The sequence below is a fragment of the Dermacentor albipictus genome, chromosome 4 (genome assembly GCF_038994185.2).
Source record: "Dermacentor albipictus isolate Rhodes 1998 colony chromosome 4, USDA_Dalb.pri_finalv2, whole genome shotgun sequence".
In the NCBI taxonomy this organism is placed as follows: domain Eukaryota; kingdom Metazoa; phylum Arthropoda; class Arachnida; order Ixodida; family Ixodidae; genus Dermacentor; species Dermacentor albipictus.
The window spans coordinates 162,675,798-162,699,957 of record NC_091824.1 but is presented as its reverse complement, the minus strand read 5'-3'; the positions used below and the strand labels follow the sequence as shown (position 1 = coordinate 162,699,957).

General features: G+C 46.6%; 1 protein-coding gene and 1 long non-coding RNA gene across 6 annotated transcripts in view; one reads left to right on the top strand and one right to left on the bottom strand.

Annotated features, from left to right (window-relative positions):
- Positions 1-12,214, top strand: part of LOC135899977 (uncharacterized) — a 322,265-nt gene extending 310,051 nt beyond the window's left edge. Inside the window, exon 4 of the long non-coding RNA XR_010563761.2 lies at positions 12,088-12,214. This is a non-coding gene — a long non-coding RNA (uncharacterized lncRNA). The remainder of the gene's footprint in view (positions 1-12,087) is intronic.
- LOC135899974 (irregular chiasm C-roughest protein-like) overlaps positions 1-24,160 on the bottom strand; it is an 872,345-nt gene that overhangs the window by 680,647 nt on the left and 167,538 nt on the right. For 4 of the 5 annotated variants that reach the window (XM_065429388.2, XM_065429389.2, XM_065429392.2 and 1 more), the window contains exon 2: positions 16,260-16,321. The exons of the other annotated variant lie outside the window; for it this stretch is intronic. The gene's annotated coding sequence lies outside the window, so the exon portion shown is untranslated. The remainder of the gene's footprint in view (positions 1-16,259; positions 16,322-24,160) is intronic. 5 annotated transcript variants of the gene reach the window in all.

Here is a 24,160-nt window from a genome sequence, read left to right as displayed (position 1 = left end):
GGCGCGGCAACGAAATGTGCGCCTGAGCAAGAGACGCACGCCTTAGAAACAGCGCGTTTCTAAGGCAACACCGCATTCACTAGAGGCGCTTTTGTACCGCTTTGAAGCGTTGTACTCGTGGCTCAGTGGTAGCGTCTCCGTCCCACACTCCGGAGACCCTGGTTCGATTCCCACCCAGCCCGTCTTGCAAGAGTTGAGCCAAAGCCACTTCTCCTCTGTCGTGACGTCACGGTGTCACGTGATTTCATGGTCACCGCCGCGCCTGAGGAGCTGGGTTGAGCCCTCGTAATATGCTTCGCATAAAAGAATGTTCGTTATGCATGCGCGCAGAAGTTATAGTCGCCGTCAACTAACCAACTAGTATAATTTCTCGACCTCGTCGCGCATCCAGAAACCTCGTGTGCTCGCGATTCGCCGCCACTATTTTATGGCAGCCACAGGAGCGCGCGACCAGACATCGACGAGGTGCAAAGTGACCAAAAGTGTCCTCTGCGCGCTGCCATTTCTGTCCATTGTTAGTAGACAGCATGTCTGGCTTTTAAATAAAAATGCATTGCCTTCATAACTACAAGACTGGGCATTGTACAAATGAGCGCTGATGAATCGATACGTAAACAGCAGGCTACATTTAGAGGGATGTAATTGCATTTACTGGCTACGAGACCGCAGTTCTTGCCCGTGCGGTGAGCTGCGGGAACGGCAATCTCGAGAGCCTTTGAACGTCGCACATACTGAATGCAGACATTGTAAGCGCGCAGTCGAAATCGTAGCAGATTCATTAGCAAGGTGGGGTGTAGTACTAGGCGCGAATTTTATGTGATGAGCAACGGTGATACGTAAGCACCCAAAATAGGCCATCAGGAAGTGCATGGCCGTAGGGCTGGGTAACCTAGGACAGTGCCATAATCCATGGCTTTCATCGAATGGTATTACACCCCAGAAAGCCGTCCTCGAACGCCAAGATACAGCGCTGTCTCAGGAACGGCTTGCGAACCACTAATATCTCCGAACCACATGTTACCCGCAAAACAAATCTCCCATTTTGTGTTTTTTGTCAGTGATTTATATAGATAAACATGGTGTCGAAAGTCCTGTCTTGGCAGAGGTAACTGAAAGTACAGCAAAGGCAGCCTTCGCAAGCACCCTTACATCTTCATTGAAGAGGCAAGCTTCGCTGCAGCGTAGACAAAGTGTTCGTCATTTGTGCGTTTGAGAAGAGAACTATTCGCTCAGGTTTTACAGTCGCCATTGCTGTCCCAATATAAGCGTCGGTCGCCCGTTACTTATACACTCGGCGCTCTATGGCATTGCTGGATTTTACGTGAGGCCAAGCCCCGGAGGGCTTTCCTGCGAGCAGCGCGCGGGGGGTTCACTCCCTTTGTGTCGGCGCCTCCTTTTTGAGCGAGCATTGCTCGGTCTCACCCCCTGATGGCCCTTGGTGCCCGATCTCCGAGGCCGACAAAGAAAAGCTGCGCCCGCCGGCGGGAGCCGTCTCCGCGTCGGCCAGGTTCGGTGGCTATAAATTACTCGGAGGAAAAGTGATGATCGCGGTGATCGCGGAGCCTCCCCTTGGTCTTTCGCTCACTTGCGCCGGCGCCGCTGCCGACTGAATTGTGAGCTGTATTTTCTGCGAACTCGACGTATCTAAAAGCGGCCCTCGACTGAGAGCGCAGAAATAAAAAAAAAAAAACCATTAATCATTTCACTCCATGCGCTGTTTTCTTCGCGCATTTTTTCTGTATTATTATTTATTCTTTTTTCGCGTAGTCACTGATGAAAGTGGCTACACATACCTGAGGACCGCAGTGTAAGTACACCCTCAGTAAGATATCCCATAGTCTTGTGGAGGGGAGTTCTCACTTGTTCGCCGGATACCTAAAGCAGTTCCTACACTGTCACTTGATGGGCTTGAGCTGCAACCATCTTGTCTCACGAGTGCACTTTCGCCAGTCGATAAAAACTGTCCTTGCATGTTATATTTTTAGTTCAGTCGTGTACTCGGTCAGGAATGCTAAGGCTGGCATTATATAACAGAGGCACGCCACGTGCACGAAAATAGAGGAGGAGGAGGAGGAGGAGGAGGAGGAGGAGGAAATACAAGGGAGGTTAGCCATTGCATAGACCGACTGGGCGTAACGTTTGCTGGGGTAAGATGGTAAACGGAATTAGCAGTGATGGAAATACACACGAGCTAAAATTAAACAATGCAAAAGAAGAAACTGCACATGAATGTAATGTAGCGCACGAAAATTTTCAGTCTCTCACTTAGCCCTCAAGGCCTCAAGAAGCGCAACATCGTATTCAACGCTCCCCGTGCTAAGGGCGGTCTGAACCCGTTTCCAACGATTATCTCTTGCCACAAAGGCTGATTGCCCAGTGCATATAATGCGGTTGAGAGTCCTTTTTCAAACGCAGTGTAGCGAGGACATTCACAAAGTAGATGTGCAAGTAGATACGTTTCTTTTTCCGCAATCAACACAGTTTCAGAATAGGCTTTTCGTTCGAGACACTGTTACGCAAAGTTACAGCAGATATCCACTTTAACATGAATCAGTACATACAGACCAACTGCTTATCCGTTGACTTTTCCAAAGCGTTTGATCGTGTTGCACATTGCCGCCTCATGTAGAAATATTCTGCGTTAAAATCAGACTCCTGTACATTGTCATAGCTACGTAACTTTCTATCTAATCGAGAGCAATTTATCTCTGTTAATGACTTCAATTCCCCCAAATCTAACGTTACTTCTGGTGTGCCACAAGGAAACGTCTTTGGGCCTCTGTTGTTTCTAATCTATACAAATAATCTGCCTAACAACACATCGTCTTGCATACAAATATTCGCCTATGATTGCATAATATACCGTCCAATAACCAGCAGTTATGATCATATAGCGCTCCAACGAGACCTGGAAATAGTAAACTAGTGTACTACATGGCTCATGGCACTAAACGTGTCAAAATGTAAAACAATGTCTTTTCCCCGCAAATCTGTTAATTCGCAGTTTATCTACCACATTAACAATAGTATTATATCCTTGACTGCACAATATAAGTATCTCGATGCGCACCTTACACGTAACCTATCGTGGTCTGAGCACAGTACGTTTGTGTCTGCTAATGCATCCAAATCATTAGGGTTTTTACGCCGGAACTTGCGCAGTGCTCCATATGCCTTGCATAAACTGGCTTGCTTAACATTCGTGCGAATCCAGCTTGAGTACGCGTCTCGCATTTGGTCTTCACCCCAGCAATACCTATTGGAAGCATTGGAAATCATTCAGAATAGGGCATGTCGTTTAATTACTCATAATTACAGCGCCCAGGCTGGCATAGCGCAGATCAAAACTGAACTATCATTGTAGTCGTTGTGTACTCGCCGTGATGTTGCATTGCTGTCATTATTCCATAAATTCATTCTCTCTGACGGATTATCCTTACCATGCTTGAAACACGACGTCTTTACATCGCACAGATTGCACAATAATTTCAGCCATGCCCGCGCATATGGCGCGACGCAAGCATTTAACTTTTCACAACTGCCTCGCGCTGTCCGTCTCTGGAACAGCCTTCCGGATAGCATTGCTTCGCTCATAAATCATGATGCCTTTTGCAGTAATTTGGTCAAACATTTTTCTCAACACTGTGCGCAGGGTTGAGTTATACACGCACTTATCAATCCCACTACGTTTACGTTTTCAGTGCATTGTGCCGCGTTATGCCATGTGTATTTTCGTTCAGCTTTTTTTAACATTACTCCCTGTATAACGTTTCAACACAAAGTAGCTTGCTGCTTCTATGTAATATTTTTTGTTTTTCTTGCAGTTTTTATGCAATGCTTATCAGTTTTCCGTTTTCTTTGTTTTTCTTTGGCATCTTTATGTAAATATGCAAATTTCATCGCTTTGTGCCAGTATTTGAATCCTTCTATGCATCGACGTCTTTTTTACCAATTGTATTTTGTTATTAATTGTGCCATGTGCCTCCCTCACCCTTTGCCTCTTCGTAGGCCTGTGAGGTCTTTCTAAACAAAAATCAAATAAAAATAATAGTCTGCTTGCGGTATCAGTTGTCACATGTAAGGCTGTCGGCGATTATATGATGCAAAATGAATAGACGTCTGCGAAGGTCCCGCTAAGCAACAGGGTGGAATGGAAGCGCTTTTTCTGCTGCTGATATCCCAGGTGGATCCACGCTTGGAAAGTGCTTGCGAATTCCGACAAGTTGCATAACGCCCGCGTAAGCTCGCGCGCTAGCCTGCGATGCCTTGTTGGCTCTGTTGGTTCTGCGACGCCTGTTGGTGTAGCCTGCGAGGCCTTGCATCGGTTCTCGACAGTGGCAGTGCTATACAATGGATATCATCAGGGACGATCGGATGGCACGATCGTTACCATGGATGCAGCAATGGTCTGGTATTCACTGATATGCTTCGTTGTGTTCTTTTTCAACTGTGTGGTGATGACGCAATGTAATGCCCGTGACGCATTGTTCATTAGGTTCGTGATAAAACGGTGACATAAGACACTGATCAAATGCTGCCTTGGAGTCAGACGAGATGGAACATTAAAAATGGAAGTGACTTCAACGTCGCGTTCATAGCATCACTGATGGCAAGGTATGATTTTTGGAGTGGTGCGAGGCTTGGCGCTTCAGTCATAGAGAAGCAGAAATATCGCGCTCTCATTGTGCACGTGTGACGCAATCGCTTACGGAAGAAAGGGGAGCCGGAGAGAAAGAGCACCGTCAAAACACCCTTGCACATCCCCTCGTTCTTCTATTAACATTTTGCGCCAGACACGTTGACAGCTATGCTCCTACTACGTCAATGTTGTACTTCTACTTGTTGTACTTTTATATCCCAGTTTCAGACTTCTGGGTGAAGAGACTTGGTGATTGTCAGTGCACGCCATAATGGAATTGTACAGGGCTCCGCTTCGCGGCTTTTTGAGATACAGTTTGCCCGTATTGACCAACATTTGCAGGACAAATATACGTGCTCTACAGGCTACTCCCGCTCGGGCTCTCAGAGTTCCTCTTGGTTTGCCGAAATGCGCATCAAGAGTGGCGCCTATTGCACTCACCCGGGACCATCAAATACAAACACGCATTGCGGTGGAAGCGCTGTCTGGAAGCACTTCCTCCGAGCCTGTTCCCATCATCTTGCAACACTACCGTAAGAAAGGCCGCAGGCTTGATTTTGTGTTAAAATTTTGGATTATTACACCCGCTTTCCATCAGCCTTCACCCTCGCAACTAAGCCATCGATTCCTCCATGGTGTTTTGCTAAACCTGCAGCGCACCTCATCCTACCGGGAATCAGAAAAATATATCTGAGCTGTCATCAGCTGCTCTTCAACAACTAACTCCACTCCTTTTGCACGAGAGGTACGCCAACCACGTACACATTTATACCGATGGGTCAGCAACTCACCAGGGTCCCTATGAAATCGTAGTTTTCCCATCGGGGGCCACCACCATCAGTTTCAATATGTGTCACACAACGACATCGACGAATGCGTAACTTGCAGATTTTCGCGCTACGCTTCGTTTGTTATGGCACGTAAAATTCCATAATTTAATTTCGTGCCTAAACCATTACTGTGTCCTCTTTACTAACTCAAGAGCACCCTGTAGTCCCTGAAGTCGCCCCACACGCAGGAGCAACCCGTCATGGACATTAGACGCCTACGCAATAAAGCTTGCGGGCTAGATCACAGCGTTGTGATACAGTGGTTATCAGCCCACTGCGGAATACAAGGCAACGTCCAGGCTGACCATATTTCCAAAGCTAAACGTGGTGACACTGCTTTCTGCACACGCTTTACGTTTCCAGAGATCCCTCTAGACAGATGCAAGTCATCAGTACGGGCCTCCATACAAAATTGATCCATCGTTTCCCTTCTACATGCAGCGAGGCCTCAACAGACAAAACCAAAACTGCCTACATGCCCTACTTCAAGTGCAATATTAAACTGATGGAATCACCAACGTGCTTTTAATGCAGCGCCCCTGCAGACCTGCAAAACGGTCTGTGCGACTGCTATACACTCCGCGTCATAGAGACAGTCTTTGAAGGTGGCACTACATCTGCGACGGCACTCGAGCTTGGAGTTGCGGCACATTCTCGGCTCATGGCAACGCAACACGTGCGCGTTAAGCACCCCGAAAGCGCTGCTAACCTTCTTGCGGACCACGAGTTTCAACGAAACTTTGTAAATATTTGTATAGTGTGTGTGTGTGTGTGTGTGTGTGTGTGTGTGTGTGTGTGTGTGTGTGTGTGTGTGTGTGTGTGTGTGTGTGTGTGTGTGTGTGTGTGTGTGTGTGTGCGCGTGTGTGCGTGTGTGTGTGCGTGTGTGTGTTTGTGTGTGTGTGTGCGTGTGTGTGTGCGTGTGTGTGTGCGTGTGTGTGTTTGTGTGTGTGTGCGTGTGTGTGTTTGTGTGTGTGTGTGTGTGTGTGTGTGCGTGTGTGTGTGCGTGTGTGTGTTTGTGTGTGTGTGCGTGTGTGTGTTTGTGTGTGTGTGTGTTTGTGTGTTTGCGTTTGTGTGTGCGTGTGTGTGTCATATTCATCACCCAGCACCTGGACTAGCATGTCAGGTGAACAGCCAGGCTAACATCTGCAGCATATCATTAAAGCTTGTTTCTCTCTCGCGGGCGCGGTACCTGTTTAATGTGCTCGTTCACTTAATTACTCGTCTCACTCTCAATTAATGGAGGAACAGGTACCGGGAAATCATGAAACTGAGTGAGACGACAGCTGACAGAGGTCAGCTGTCGTGACCTCGAACGTTTGGAAAGCCCAACCCCTCGGTGGCTGATATAAAGTTTATAACTCGGAGAACGCTGCATCGTTCCACTGGATCCATGTGCAAATGCAGCTTTGGTGATGACGACCGCGCAGGTTTTTGTAGGAATGTCTCTATGCGTCCGTGTTTGGCAAGAGAGGTCATTTGAGGTCTGCCGAGGACCGCTCGTGGCTAATCGCTGGCTAGAATTCGTGCGACGCACGTCCATTAAGCTAATGGCACCTCGCGGGCGCGTGAAGATGGACCCCATTTTGGCCTTCTGCAACGAAGAAGTGAGCACTGCCTGGCTTTCACTGGTTATGTGCATTAAAAGGTACGGCTTAGCTGATGTTCTTTTTGTTTTGTTTTTATTGATGGTTCACATGCATACTTTTAGTCAGTGCAGTTTAAATTGAAGCTTTTGCTTTACCGATAACGTTTATCAACGTTTGTTCACGAAAATGAGTTATTGCCTAAACAAGCCTATTAACGTCGGACGACACTAAGCAGAGAAGAATATTCAGATGTACCTCGTGCGACGGTTGCTGTGTATTTTAGTTTCGCACTGTCAGGACGGTAAAAAAAAAGGATAGCTCCCACATACGCGTAATATACTGTCACTCTGGGACAGTGAAGTTGTCAGCAATGGGAAGCTTGCTACTTGTATAGTGATAAAAACTTGCCACTTATGTTCTTGCATCCCCACTGACTACAGGTTGGATAAATTTGTGTCATTAAAGACCCATTTGTAGCAAGTTTGTAACGACGGCAGACACCTTTGTCGCCTAATCGAGTTCAGTAGCCCTTGCGTTTTCTTTACCAAGAATCTAGCTTCTTACAGGCAAACACCCCAGTTTGTTTTCCTGTCTAGTAAATGACATGTGATCACTAACTTTTAGAAATTAAGCTACAATATAATTAGAGTACTCAAGAACGAATGGCGCGCTCATAATGAAAGAAGTTGATGTGAAGTGATGTCCTTGAGCATATGCTTTTTTCGATACTAATGACTCATTTAGGGGCACTGCGACATCTTTAGTACCAGAAATTCGGTCTTTTGCTCTGCTCAGTATACGGTGATAAATCGCCAAACTACATTTCTTCTGACATCCGTCAGCTTCCTGAGTAACCTGCTGTTGCACCATAGCCTTGTAGAACTTCAGATTTCGTCTAATCCATTCAGGAAGCGGTAATGTATGCTGCACATCCTTGTTAACATTTAGTAGTGCTGGGAAACCCTAGTGTCCTTATTAAAAATAAATGTCACGCCTTTTACTAACAGCACTTCCCGATCCACTGAAATCTTAAGGAATTCTATTTCTATGTACAGCAGTTTAGGCTACTCTTTAAATTATTGCCGGACGTGCACTGTCCCCATTACTCACACTGCAGTTTAAGTATGGGCCTTTTAGTTAGAACTCTGCTCGTAACCAGCCACATGCACAAATTTGCTGAAGTAGCCTTAGTCAGTCTCATGGCTGAACAGGCTTCTAGTCTGTAGGCTCCTGACGAAGCTTCCTCAACTGATGAAATCGAGCGTCAACCAAACCTTACCGTTGGCGCTATAGTGTCCTAATAGCCGTATCACTCACGTTAAACAGTGAATTCGGCATGCAGTGATTTGGCCTGTGTTAAATCGTCACACATTCGTAAAGATGCCAGCCTATTCCTCAACTCCTGCTCAGGGTAGCAAACAGAAAATATATTTTTAGCTTCTTATCTTTCATATATTTCTTGTACTAAATACATCCGGTCATCGACATTGTTTTACGCAAAGGCACAGCCAACACAAGACTGTAGTAATGAAATATAACGCGTTAGGTGCGACCAATCTATTTTACCACGGTAATGTTGCTATCACCAAAAAGCACTAGGCAGACAGCTTTGATGCGAAAGCGTCAAATTGCCCATTGAGCGATAAAGCCGGCGGCGTCTGTAGCAGCGAGACGGCACCTAAATTCCCACTGGCTGCGACGCCACGTCCCGAGTGCACCTCGCGCGCTCCCGACACTGGCTCGCGCTCGCTTCCTCGGGCCTCGACGAAACATAGCGGGCGAAACGAAACACCTGCTGCTTCGGCAGCGCACCATGTATTGCGTGAGGAGAGAGGGAATCACCGCGACGCCACGTCACAAGCGCACCTCCACGGAACAGATACCGTGAGACGACGCCCCCCGGCGTCGCGACGATGCCTCGTTGGCTGCTGCTTCCTCGGTCTCTCGTAGCGCAGGACGTCGGTGGCATGCGGGTGCCTTGATTTCTTAGCAATATAGTTCAAACGATTCCGGTCTGCAGCAAACATGCTAATGGAGAAACTGTGCAAAAAACCGCACCAATTAATAACAAACCCCCGCAGCAAAACTCGAAAAGATTATTCGCAGCACAAAATATGAAAGACTGTTCAGCGGTGTTCAATTGGACATTATTGCTTTCGCATTCACAACTCATAAGAAGTGGTTAGGTGTCTTCGAATTTTTTTGTACTGTAATATCACCCGAATTGTTGCTGGCAAATTTTAAGAAGTTCCATGTCCTGCACATAACACGAAGTTGTCATAGCGTTTATGTATCTGTTGTATATTCTTTGTTTATGTACTTCGTTTAGCGCAACATGAACTGCCTTCTAATATTTTAGAACCTAATAGCAATGGCTTTCTAGTTCTTATTTTACGTGCCTTTCTTTTTCATATTGTGCATGAATATTTTACTCTCGTATGTTCCTTTCATATACGCGTGTCTAGATGTTGTTCTTCCTAATTCAGTCCCCTTGAACACTCACCTTGCATGGATGAATAAATGAATCAAGGAAAGAATTCATTATTATTTTTTTTTCATGAAGACGTGAGCAACGAAATGTTGGCATTGTCCTATATTTATGTTTTATTTTTGTCAACATGATATAGCATGCACAATATGGCACTTATAGGCTTGAAAATCATACACGCACGTGCGCGAGAGCACAGAAGAAGCTTCCCGTCACCTCCCCAGCTATCAAAAAGCAAGAAGTGAAGTCAAAACTAAGGCGGCTTCGCACTGCTGCAAATGCGCAGAAAATCCCATCGCACCCCTTGTTGCTAAGCAGCTGTCACTGCGAAGTCATGACCCCCAAGACGGCCACTTGGCAGGCGGCTAAGGCTAATCAGCATCTGTTCACGCCTCTCAGGCGAGAGATTCCCAGCTTCAGTGTTGTGTGGCACGAACATCAACAGGTCACTGTGGTCAGCCGTCGCGTTCAGCCGGCTCTCCTTTTATCTCGCAATCATTCTTCTGCGTGCGCTTTTTCTTTTCGTTCACAAGCGTGCTTCAGTAAGTGAGCGTGTGTGAAGGGTGGGAGGAAACTAACGAAGAAACTGTCGCCTGCATGTGGGTCAAATAAGTACTGCATGCCCAGTTTAACCGCCATACCTGGGCACTGCAATATTCCTGGAAATACTGCAGCGGACGCAGCTGCGAGTCGGGCGCACAATAACGTGGAGACAACCAATCTTCCTCTATTGCGTAGTGAAGTCTGTCTGCTCCTGAGACAGATTTCTTGTCGCCTCAGCAAAACTACCTGGTTTGATCAGCAAGCTAAAAACTCTGAGTTATACTTTATAGACCCACGTGTAAACTTAACAATGCCGGGAAATCTAAGAGACAACAGAAAATTTGAAACATTGGTACACCGCCTGCGTCTTGGTACTGCATTCACTAAACACTTCCTGTACAGGATAAAACGTGTCTCTAGTCCACAGTGTTCTTGTGGCCATACAGACGAAGATGTGCATCATCTTCTCCTCGAGTGCACTAAATACAATCCACAAAGAAGGGTACTGCATGCAAGCAAATTTGTTGATATTAGACAGAAGACCTTTCACTCTAAAAAAAATACTTGGCCCATGGCCAACTGCGGGCCTTCAAAAAAGAGCGCTTCTTGCTCTGAAAAAGTTTTTAGAGGAGACCAACATTTTGGGAAAATATTAGGCATCAGATGATCCGAATGCGCTAAATGAATAACATAAACGTTGTTCGTGATTCATAACTGGTTTATGAGGCGATCGCAACTTTTATGCAATATGTATAGTTCTGTTCTGTACTTGCAGTGCATTACATGTGTTGAGTGTTATGACTGTTCTAAATGTCTGACTTTATATATGCGTACGTGGACTGGACTTATGCACAGAACTTTGCGACTCATATACTGTTGGATTGTATATTTTTTATTCATCCAGTGTTCTACTGAGTGCCATCTTTCGTGTCGCTACTCTCCCTTTTTACGCAATCTTGTTTTCCTTTGCCAAGTGACAAGGAGTAGCCGGTGCCACCATAAAGGCGCCAACCTCTCCTAATATTCATCTCAATAAAAAAAAAAATTGATCGCGAGGCAGGATGGCAGCTGCGCTAATTCTCTTTGTGAGCTGCATGAAACACAAAAGCGCTGCTTCTCACAGGACTGTATTTGTGAAAAACTAGTGCTGTAAAGGAGCAGAGAAGTGGGAAGTAAAAGTAAACTTTTAGATGGGACGAGGATGACGAGGACAAACGACTATGGCCTTGAAGCGTCGTTCGTTAGGTGCTGCGCAAAAGATAGCTTAGAAGGCCACAACTTGTCCACCACTCTCAACCAACATCCATGCTAGTAGCACGATCGCTCGATGCAACTCCACACAGTGCTTTTCCATCGCGCAGCCGTGCAGCAGCGACCGACACCTGTGCCCGCATGTCATAGCGACCGTGTTTGCGACTTGCAGGCCGACAGTGCTACGAGGCAGTCGCATCGCACCCGTCAGGCAAAAAGGGGCGCGAGGCCTTCCAGTGCCGACAACGACGGCCCTGGACGCGTCACTGTCTGCGCGAGTGAGGCCGGGTCACGAGCGCGCACTCCGAGGCTAAAATTTCACGCTCGTGCGGAAACGGCATCGAGGTTTTCACGCCTGTCGAACAACTGCGTAGCGCGCTGTTCACCCCCCAACCTTATTCCCCCCCATGTGGCAGAGAAGCTGCCCCGAAACAATCCGAAACGCGCACGACCACTGAACCGCGGAAATGCCAGTCGTGCGGCCTCTCTCGCACACGTCATGAGACGGAACACTTAGCTGGTTGACGGGGCGTGCCATGCGTCAAACCGTAATTCGTTGTCATTTGTCAAAAGAATGGCTGCAGTGTGCTGTTTTCACTTGGCAGCAGTCCCGCAGCTAGTTAAAAAAGCGCATTTGAGCAGAGAAACCCGTTGGTCTCTTCTTTTTCTTACAAACTGCTTTCCTTAAAGGTAAGATTTTTGTGCTACCCATTTTTGCGATGGCCTATGTCATTTTCTTCTTCTTTCCAGGTGGCTTCCACGCAACGGACTACAACCTGCTGTCCAAGAAGCTAGCTCCATAGAAGGTTTTGTGTTAGATGAGCAACGATAATAAATTTAATATGTTAAATCCCTGTTATGCGCTAAGATGAAAGATGGAGGAACGTGCTAACATCCCTAGGATGAGCATATTCCTGTGGGTGGGCAGCGCAACCCGGACAAGGACGAAAGGAAGAACACAACACGAGCGCAGACTAACAACTGGTTTATTATTTCAAGCAGCGGACTATATTATACAGAAAACGTAAACACGTGTAAAATGACGTTTGCAAGGGTGTTATCCTATCTTGCCTAGGATGAGAATTTGTCATTTTTACGGCTAATAAATTTTTAGTTGCATGCATTATAGCCGAATAACTGTTCCCTCCAGGTTCATGTATTGACTCGGGGCCGAAAGTGTATTTCAGGAAAGAAGTTAAAAAAAAAGAATAAAACCACTAGCTGCCTTATGCATAGATTCTCTCATGGAAGCATTGAATTTACAGTATCAGCATCACGCTTCACACTCTAGCTATCACTATTTCATATACTGACTTAGTATCTCGAAATACTTTGTACTTAAGGTGTAAAGAGCACATAAGTATACTCGAGAACTTCAATTATCGCTGAAGCTCGACACCCGCCTCTTCCAATAATAGCAATGGTTGGAACTTATCGACACACTTACCGCGTTTTAAGGCAATATGAAAGTCATCCACTAAACCATGTCCTTAGGGGAAGATACAAGAACTAAGTTCACAAGCTTGTTCACCACCGTCTAACTTTGTCAGAGAAGTTTGGATACCTCAAAGTGGATATTAGTTCCCATCCTTGGGTGCTGACAACTCCGAAAATACATTTATTGGCCGATGAAACAATAAGTACAAGACATATTTTGCTGAGAGTAATTTAGAGCATTAGTATAAAAAAACTCAGAAATGCAATATCTGTATTGATGTTCAAGCGGTACTCATCTGATTAAAGAATGTTGACAAAATTCATTGCGCAAACATTTATTTTATGGAAAGCTTAAGCAACTCTCAAAAATGTAAAGCGAGACATCTCGTTATAGCACTTTAGTAGGCACCAAAACACAATAATATTTCCGGTAGCACTTCAGTGGATGCAGCTACAATGCGGGCGCACAATAACGAAGACACATAATCTGCTTATTTATTGGAATAAAGTCCGCCTACTCCTGAGACTGATATCTGATCGTCTGAGCAAAATCACCTGCTTTCATCAGCACTCTAAGCGTTCGGAAGATTCTTCATAAATTCGTGTATAAAGCTGTCAATTCTGTCAAATCATTACTATAACAGAAATTTCGAGACCTATTTGCACTGCCTGCGGCTTGCTACGGCATACAGGCAGCACTTTCTGAGCGGTATAAAATGCGTCTCAAGTCCACAGCGCCCTTCCGTCCAAGCTGACGATTATATATGTATTACTTTCGTCTCCAGTGCTCAAGAGACGAAACTGCAAGACTAACACTGAGGTCAGATTCACTGTTAATAGATAAACGGTCATTAACCGCGGAAAAGGTACTTGTCGCGTGGCCAACACCAGGGTTGCAGAGGAAAGCGCATGTCGCATTAAAGTGTTTCTTGGAAAGTACTAATATCTTAGGTTTATATATTATCCGCGTACCTTCTCATACAGAGAGAGAGAGAGAGGTATAACCAGGAAAAACGTGTAATCTCATATGCGGGTCCATGGCATATAGGTGCAGGTTGGTGAAATAAGGTGTGTTCCATTTTTCTACAGCAATAATATGGGGAAGACCACTGACGTGCCGCGCTGTGTCCAGTCTCCACAATGGTATCGAGGCGCTTTCACATTCACCTTGTGTCTCACGGGCAGCTTTGTCGGCACATTCATTGTCAGTGATGTTGCAGTGCCCAGGTAGCCATTGTCCACCGTGTCCACCGCTTGATGATAGCGCATTCTCATCTCTGCTACCAATTGTTCATCTGGGCTGCGCCGCAGACCTGGTAATTCTCATACAGACGTCGCAATGCTACTTTGATATATGTGTCATGTAAGTCTAACCTTGTCTAAGTAGTTACGTGGAATTTTAGGCAAATAAATGTTAGAGAAAGAGCATAATATAATTAAATGAGTGATTGAGGCCAATTCGGGATAGTGGGCAAGGGAAAGAGAGATTGGGCTAGGTGTAGCTCGCGCTGGCATTTCTCTAGGGTGAGTATTCGGGCCCATTCGGGCGCATTCAGTACAGATGACGTGGCATGTTACTGACAAACACAACAAAATGAAACGAATGATACACACTGTGGAAAGAAAATTACACTCTAAACTAATGATACACTCTAAGATACACATTTGAGGCACTATGAAATCTTCACATGCGAAGCTCTATAACGAGCTACGTGTCTCTTTGACATTAGCCCGTGGCCAGTACCAGTCCTCGGATGAAGTCCCCACCTTAGACCAGCACTTTTCCCGGAAATATTTAGTACTTGTCATTCCCACGCCAGGTGGTGAACATTTGGGGTTACCGACCTTGCGCATGCAAAGCATTTCCCTATCGGAGGTGGTGGCGGGCTGTCAAAGTCATTGCATTACTTTCATGAGGCAATGACGTCGTGCGTACGTAATCCCGTATGCCCTGTTCTAACATTGGTTAAAATGGCCTGTTCCACTCAAGATAGCCCTCTGGGAAGAGGGTCGCAGGATCAGAGATGGCAGCCATGGAGGTTTTTCTGAGCAGCGTTTTTGTAGACGACGCCGTTACCCTACAGGACAAGGTTGTAGAGCGCTTGGGGGCAAACCCATGTCTTGTGAACGGTGACTGAGTCATGCGAGCTCACTCGTCGGACTGTGGGCTACCTCGCGTTGTCGGAATTTTCGGCAGGCCCTGGCATTCACTTGATGGTCGTCGTATTCCTTGGCGCTCTTATTGCGCCCGCATGCAATCTTCGTGTGACAGAAAAGGGCAAGTTGCTGGGCAAGTCGTTGCGGTTTACCGTTGATACTCTTGAAACGCGCGAAAACAGACGCTACAAAGAGAACGGGACGCACAGAAGCGTACCTACCAACTGCCTGACGAAAAGGCGTCAGAAGAATTATAAGGTCCCTAGCTTTATTATAAGGCTAGTGACCTTGTATACGATAAGCGATGAATGTAGGAACTGCGCAAGACACTGTGTCGGCCGATGCTACTCCTGAATTCAGATAAGGCACATATGTTAGATATATCTAAGGACTAGCAATGCTCCAGTAGATTGGTGAGCATGTCATCATCACTGTGAAATAAACCCTGTTACATGTAAACACTCCCTCTCTGTATGTATAGCCGCGTTTACATGAATGCGACAGTGTCGCATCGCATCGCATTTCTAGCGCATCACATTCATGTAAACAGCAGTAATGCGCTAGAAAGGCGCATCGCATTAATGCGCCAGGCGAGGGTAGATTTACGGGCGCGAGTCGACTCTCGCGGAGCATGTAAACGCAGGATCGTCGCATTAGGAATGATGGGAAGGAATTGCCAAACAACATGGCGGCGGTCCCGGCTGCCCGCTTCGAAATGAATTTGGCGTTGCTTTTGTAAAATGCACTTCGTTCGCAGCAAATGAATGTGTAAACGGCTTTCGCTTAGTCTCAGGCCGCTTCGACGACAGGGTATTATGGATAACCTTGTGGTGTTTTCGAGATCGCTTCTCGTTTCGAACGAGGCGAAGCCTAATGAAAGAAACATTCTAGATGTCAGCGCTACCTATCGATATAGTCGGAAAGTAGCCGCAACGACGACTAATGGCCTCCGAGATCCGAAGATCTCGCTGGCCGGCTAAAGCTGCAAAAAACGTGCGCTGCTTCGCGTCCGCTACACTATAGCGTATAGCGTACGCTATAAGTTGTGTACGCTAAACTAAAACTGTCTATTTCTCGGCACTCAACCACCAACGTGCACTCGGCCCACAACCGGAAACCAGTTGCACCGGAAGTCGGTTGCACTTCACTTATACGACACCATGTGCGCTACGTTTTTGCGAGAGTTAAGGCGCTACATGTAAACGGCGTCGCATCACCTTTCCCAAATGCGCTTGGAAATGCGATGCGCCACTGTCGCATCCATGTAAACGGGGCTTATGCCACATACTTCGATGTAACTGATATTTAGTAAGATTCGGTGCACCTACCAGTGAATCTCCGTCTTTTGGTGTGTGGTTCAGCCTCACAAGGAACGTCGTTACTCAGTCATCTGGAAGAATGAATAAAGCAAGTTGAAGGCGCCAAGTGAACAAGACGTCGAAACCTCATAAATACGCCTCTTATCAACCAGATTTCCTTCATCGAGGAACTCAAACAGGAAAATGTTGTGGCGTCAAAACGCAGACTGATGAGTAAGTGCTATTACTATACAGAAGTTTCCAGAACACGCACCCCCTCCCCCTGCCCCAACCGTCCCTTGATTAAAAAAGAAAGATGGCAAAAGAAGGAAGGAAAGACAGCGGAAGTGAGCTACACTTACTCTCCTAACTCCGCTCTAGATTTTCTGCACCTGTGATGATATTCTTTGTATCACAATATTTTTTAATTGTTATTACTATTACATGAAAAGAAGTTGCAGTAAACATTGTAGGTGACTAAATCTCTTCTACTTTTTTTTATTAATTAAAGATACAAGCGTCTCGTTTGCTTCCCTACGCAGAGGGAAGAAGGATGAAAAGTGAGAGAGGAAGGACAAAGTCAATACATTAACTATGCCCACGCAGTTGTGTTTGTAGACACTTATAGTCAATGCTGTTGCGGTCTGAGTGTTCAAACTACTGTACACTTAAGCTACGTTGGCCGCTGTTCGTTTAGTGAAGCCTAGTTGCAGGCGAGCGACCGCAAGCTAATTACCTTCTCATCGAACCTGAAGAAGGGGAGGGCGGCCTTGTACGACACATTAAAGTTTATTGATTATATGATTATTTCAATAAAGATATAAGGGACGGCAATGCAATATGGCACTGCTGGTATCAGCACGATACAAAGAAAGATGGAAAACGACATCGTCCTGAATCGCTTGTGTGGAACGAGAAGAAGCGTTACGAACAGGCAGACGAAGAATGCGCAACTAAAGAAAGTCTCTGGTACGAAAGCTATGAATACGAAACGCACTGACGCGTATCACTACATTGGTTGAAAAGAGTGGTTCCAAGTTTTCTGCCAGCAGCAGCGACGCGCATGGATGGGTGGCCGCACCACACGAAGTAACGACCGCGCGGCGCCGAAATACACAAAATATACTGCGGGGCTACGCCATGAACAACGCTTCCTGCTCGGCCGCTCTTTCCGATCGTTTGCGGGACAGTGCAGCCGCTTTCGCCTGAGAATGTCGCGACAGCCATCTGAGTCGCTGGCCGTAGAGACAGTCGTTGAGATGTGACCGTATACACCAAGCCTCAGGACGTATTAGAAAGAAACGAAAGATTTGTTGGACATGCAAACCATCTTAATGCGCAACAAGAAAGAGAGAAAAAAAAGCCCACAAGCGAATAAACTTTTGCCTATTGCTCAATGACCGCGGATCCTCAGGCCAGAGCACTGGAGGACGCGAAACACACGCCCAGCAGGTGCACAGAAACATAACATCATTCGGCCGAGAATAATAGATCTCTAAGATGAGGCTTACGAATCAAATGACATGCACACAAAATCCGCACTTCTTGACGTTTCTGCGTGAGTCATATAGCGACACTTTTTTTTTTTGCAACATAACGTGCCTGAAGCAGAGTAGCGGCGTGTCGAAGCCCCGGCACCGCGTGAGTTCACACTGAGCGGTATAGATGCGATGGGCTGCTCCTTTGTTAGCCTGCCAGCGAGAATGGCGGAAGCGTGGCGGCGAGGAATTGCTCAGAGAGGGCCAAGCCGAGAACTATGCCTCGGCACAAAGGACGAGGATCCGCCACTCTGCACGAGCACCACTGGCCGACGAGTTTTGCCGCGCCGCCTCGTCTCCGGCTTCCTGCCACAAGACCGCTCGTTCCCCTGCTTTGGCAGAGCTGGTCTCTAACGAATGATGGATCGGCGAAGTCGAACAGCGTTTTAGGTCCCAGCCATCCCGGAAATGAATTGCGCTCGCAGAAAAGGGCGAGGAATTATATTTCCACGTCGTCGTTTGTTGCTGCCGAGAGCAAAGAATCGTACGCCCCTCCCCTCCTGCACCCCCCTCCCCCGCCTCCTTTGGTTCATCCTCAGTCCTCCCTCTGAGAATTTGTTTATTTTTCTTTACCTCCTTTAGGGCCTTGGTTCTTTATGTTCGCAAAACGAGACTCGAGTTGGCGTATCCGTAATGTACGACAAATCTGTAAGTGGATAAGGCGTCGTGCTTAGATTCGTTATGTATGCTCATAGCCTCGACTCCCCGTCGTTTGAACAGCGCATTATGATGCTCGCATTTTCAAGGCTATTCTCTGGCGACGGTTTCATTGCGCGTGAATTTCGTTAAGCAAGACAATGTTTCTATCGTTGGTTTCAGATAATGAAATGGACAACAAGCCTCGAAGTACATTTGTTAAGCTCTCCCCCTTGCGAAATTTCAGCCTCGGCATCTGCCATTAGAATTGAAAGATGGCGTCTGAACCACTCAAGGGCCATGTATCTCCAGAGGTACAGAACAGCAACGGCCGTAGCTGTAGCTGCCGTATCGACAGTGGAGCTGCGGGTGTCGCAGACTGCTAATGTATCGCTCTGCGCTGAAGATATTTGCATCTAGGCGTTCGCCGCGACAACACAACAAGGGCCCGCCAGAATACAGAAAGCGGCAACTCTGACAGCGGCATACCTTCGCCGACAAGGTCTGACGATTTCTACAGAAAAATGTGTACTAGTGGCATTTACACGAAAACCGGTGTCTTTTAACCGGTCTGTATCGAGGGCCACTCAATCGCGTACAAGAAAGCTCACAGGTTCTTAGGCGTTACTGTGGATCGTGACCTCACCTGGAGTCCGCATGTCTCATGCATGAAAAGAAAGCTCATTTGCATTGCGAATATGTTCAAATTCTTAGCTGGAAAATTGTTCGGACCGTCCCAGCGCTCCACGTTGCAGCTATACACCACACTTCTTTCTCGGATTTTTTCCATACAGTCTTTCTGTTCTGTCCAGCACATGCAAGATTAATTTCCTTGCACTGCAGAGCGTACAAGCCCAAGCACTTCGGACATGTCTTGACCTCCCGAGATGTTCTTCGACAGCTGCAACGCTTGTCATTGCACAGGGGCACCCGATCACCACTTATATCATCGGTGGCACGCTCAACACCTTTCTCGGCTACCATCCCACCATTTAGCTGATTTGCCAGTTTGAAAACCACAGGCTACATTCTGTGGCATTGTGACAAGACACAAAAACTCGACACCATCTTGCTTCAAGCCTGCGAAACGCCCAACATCGGCATTGTGGTATCTCCAGCGAATTCACGTGTGCCACTAAAGTCCTGGGATTGCTAAGAAGGCAGACTTGACACCGCTAGCCTTGAAGCAGTTGTCGCTGCTTCTCCTGAACGAGTGTTATTTTGACCGCATACACATTTACCCGGATGGTTCCACCAATTCAAACAGCTCTACCGGAGCAGTAATTGTTCCATCACACGCCGTCTCTATGCAGTTTAAGTATTCGCAAATTACAACGCGGACAGCAGCAGAACTTGAGGCTCTTCAAGGTACACTCAAGTAAATGTTCCAGCAGCCATCAAATTGTTGAGCCATTTCATGCAGTTCCAAAGCAGCCGCACAAACTCTGCAGTTTGCCCTACGATACTATGTTGCCTTTTTGCACTGGCTATAAATCTAAGTTACCTAAAATAGAAAACTCATTGGGCCTAAAATCAAGCGTTAGGATGTACTACCACTGCCTTTAGAGCGGTGCTGACTCACGTCTTTTTACACGCGACTAGTGAGCATCTAGTTCACAAGTGCTTGGTACATTCAATGCCTTAAACATCAGGAGTACTTGAAAAGAAGAAGTAGACAAATGTACTAATTGCATATTTCTGCAGATATACTATCACAAAAATCGGCACTGTAACCGTCATTTGACGTAAAATATGAACTTAAAATATCATTTCAAGCGAGACTTGGAATATTTGTTTTGTTCGGAGTCTTTCTCCTTTCTTCATTTCGACTGCAGATATTTCCGTAGACACTAAAGTGGTTTTGTAAATAGAATGTCCCGATCAGACGGTAAGAATGGGCGCACGGAATGGAGAAGTCAAACGCGCACACTCTGTATACTGGCGCACTCATTCCGAACTGTATTCTCAAAAATAATGGCCGCTAGAAAAAGGAAAGAAGGATTGCCATTCTATAGTGAAACGGAGTGCATCTTAAGGAACCCTGGATAGAAACAAGAAATGTGCCTCATTTCTCGTTCTTCTTTCGTTTTTTTTTTCTATCTAAGCATTACTCCTCTCCTCGTTTTGGCAGTTCAGGAGCCGTTTTCAAAACCGCTCCAAGCCTCGACTTGCAGTAAAGGACGGGCGCTGGCGGTGAACGGGCGATCCAGAGTTCGGCACGGCGGGCGTGCATTTTTAGGCGCAGAGAAAGGCAGGTTGAAAGGCAGGCACGGGGGGAGTGGGGGAAGGGGAGGGCGAAAGTGGTGCCGCAAAACGGCTCGCTGCGATTTTCCGCCGGCACGTAAAGCTGTTTCTCCCGGCTTCTTGCATACTTTCCGGCTATCATTTGCTTTCTTCTTCGCATAACGGGAAAAGGGCTTTTCGCGTTCGACAGTGCACACGTCTTTCGAGAGAATCGCCAGCCAGAGCACGCGTCCTGCAAGCTTAAAAAGCGAGCGCGTGACGTTGAGACGTACAGCTCTCGAAACGACCCGATCGTGCCTACACCCAGTAGTGGAGGTGGTTCTTGCTCTTTCCTTTTTTTCCCCGCCCCCCTCCTACCCCTTAACCCGTTCTCTCGCTTAGCACTTGCGTCACATCTCGGACTTGCGACTTTCGCCTTGGGCCCCTCTGCCTGGCAAGACCTGTGTTTGGACTGCGGTGTTTGCAAGATAATAACAGCGGGTGACTTTTCACTTCGAATTCATAGCTGTGAAAGTTAGTAATTTTCTTCAGACTCATTGCCGACAGCTCTGATTTGTTCTAGTACAATAAATAGCCGCTCTACTCCAGCAAAAATAAATTTAAAATATGTGATGAGACGTCTATGAGGGCCACCGTAGTGGTGGATCCAGAGCAATTTCGACTGCCCAGGAATTCGAAAAAGTGTCCATAAATAACGTGCCGCATTTTCGTGTCCTGCCCCCATGGAAATGCAACCGCCGCAGCCGGCCACAAAACAACCTTCGACCTCGCGCGGAGCAGCGCTCTACACAGGCGCTCATGCCGTTGTAACGTAGCCTTGTAAATGTTACCGGCAATCGCACCGCTTGAATGCCAACTATCTACCGCAATGCTGTCTTAAACACTTCGCAGTCTACCTAACAACAAAAGCAAGCAAAAAGTATTTTTTCGAGGAAATCACAGCCTTCAAAAACAGCTTCGCATTCACGATTGAGGGTTCAGAATTCATGTCCTTTCTTTTAATTTCTGGCATGCTCTTTCACTTATAGTTCATACATTCTACACTTTGTTTAACGTGTATAGGCTTGCACATGTAAAGGGGGTGGAACATGAATATTGGAAACAGTCAATATGAGAACGACAATGCTGGCATGTGAAGTAAGAATGAACAGGATGCCGCGTGAAGAAAATGTTCACTTGTACAGAACACATAGGGTATGCATAAACCTGTTAAGTCTGATAACTTTAGCGTCACTTCCTTTCCTTTTTATGCACTGTCCTCTTTCGGCTAAAATGATATGTGTGCGCGGCAACCAGCACTTCAACGTGTCCTGCAGAGCGGAGTTATCTGGATTACCGCTACCCATTCGTTGCATATTGCAAGGTAAGTTAACTTGAAACTTTATTATCGGTCTCAAGCTGTATGTTCGTTTGCCGTCATAGTAGAGTGGCGTGCATTTCCGAAAAATATTCCTGATAACTGCTGCCAGAAAGTGTAAAAGAAAGACACGCAAAGAGGCAGTGCCGCCCACTAATTATTTAACTAGTATATGTGATAGCGTGTGACAGCCCGTAACATAACAATAGATAACACGCCTCGTCACAAGCATCGTCAGCGTTAAACAAAGTTACGGACAGTCGTGTGAAGTACGCGCCACCTCTTGCGATATTCCTAATGGAAAGCGAATCTTTGTTCTCTTAGTTTGAAAGAGCTTTAGTGAAACTCTTGGAGGTAGCAGTATGTTATTCTGAAGACCTACGTGCAAGAACCTCTGTGGGACCATACTAAAGTAATAAAACGTGCAGGAAATAAAAGAGAGAGAGAGTGAGAGTTAGAGAGAGAGAGATGGGGGGGGGGGGTGTCTCAACTCCACGGCTTAACAAAGTAAACTATGTGAAGGCAGTCACCTAAGCGCAATCAATACTCTAAGGCCGCCTTTCTAAGCCTTCAATTAAGGCACAAAGATGAGAATATATGTCGACTATTTTGTCGAATGTGCTCAATAAGTGGCAGCGAACATGCATATGCCATTAAACATTGCGTTAGACTTGTGGAGTAGTGAAGAGCGCAAGGCACCTCATTACAGGCCAAGCGTAGGTAGTCTGTCTCTTAGAACTGTGCAGTCGTTTGGAAGGTACTGTCTCCTTCAACTGGGGCCCAAAATTCACAAAACACTTCGCATGGTCTTCGTTGGTGTGAACACCAAGATCAAATTTTCTCAGCTACCCACCCGTACAATAATGACTGTTGATTAACCATTGATATATTGTTGGGAATTGTTGAAACAACGGACTTCAACAAATTTTCAAGAGCAATTGAGTTCACTCAACCCCTGCACAACAATATTACCGTTGAGTGTTCTCAATAAACAATTTATTGGGTAATCTGTGTTGATTTTTCTAGTTGCTTTTTTTGTTGTGTAGCAGTTGAGTCCAGTATACAATAATTAGGACTCGCATATGAAGACATTCGAAACATTTATTGAGATGCGTTCCAACCTCATTCCTGTCACTTTGCGGCAGGTAGGTTCTTCTTTCGCCTCGCTTTCATTAAAAGAAAATAATGTGTGACCGATGGGGTGGATTCGAAGGTCGGCCGTCGAGCCCGGTACTCTAACCAATAGGCCACGAGCGCGCGCATACTCCTCTCATTCGAAAGCCAGTAAGCTTGAAATGCTTGGCGCGTGCGCCGCGTGCCACTTCCTGGTGCTGTCGCTGCAGCTGGCGCTTTGAAGCGCCTATCTCCGGGACCGCCCCACTTTCGTAGCCATTTTCGCTACGTAAAAACTGCAACGTTAGACTAGATTCATGACCGCCCAAGTTCATAACGATTTATTTCTTCGCCGCTGTACAAATGTCATCGTCATTTTAACATACACTAGATGACATAACCATTGGTACGATCCGAAATGAGCACGTTTCGGGGAGCAGAAGAATGCGAAATTCACTTGCAAACACGGTGACTACGCGCATGTGGAGTTCCCCAAAAGTAGACACGGCGGCAGCGCGGCCGGCGATAAGACAGGTGCCGATAGGCGACGACGCTACCTTCGAGCATCGGACGCGCTGTGGGAACCGTATGATGCAAGCGCACACACGCTACAAACATACACGGGTGATGTCTTCGAATTTCCTACGACGTACCCTCTGTCCGCAAAGGAAATATAGTTTTTTTATCCAATGGGCGTCTTGCGCTGGAGTTTGAGGTATAGTAGCGGCGCCTGGTGGCGGCGCGGGAAACGACATCTGGGTCGTACCAGCTTGGGTCGTATTGAACCAAGCTGGTTCTTTATTCTATGTTGAACCCTGGCTGTGGCGAAGCACGTTTCTAGGCCGAGTTTTGCGGCGATTCGCACTTTTTTCTGCCCTGTTGCGAGTGCGAAAAGGCTCGTCACTTCTCACGGACCACGCCGACCACGCTGCGAGCTCGCCGCAGCCTATAGTTTAACGAAAACGGAATCTCCGTGTGCCGTGGGACGTAATGGTAGGAGCAGAAGGAATCGGTGACGCCGATCCGGAGAGACCTAGCCCAGC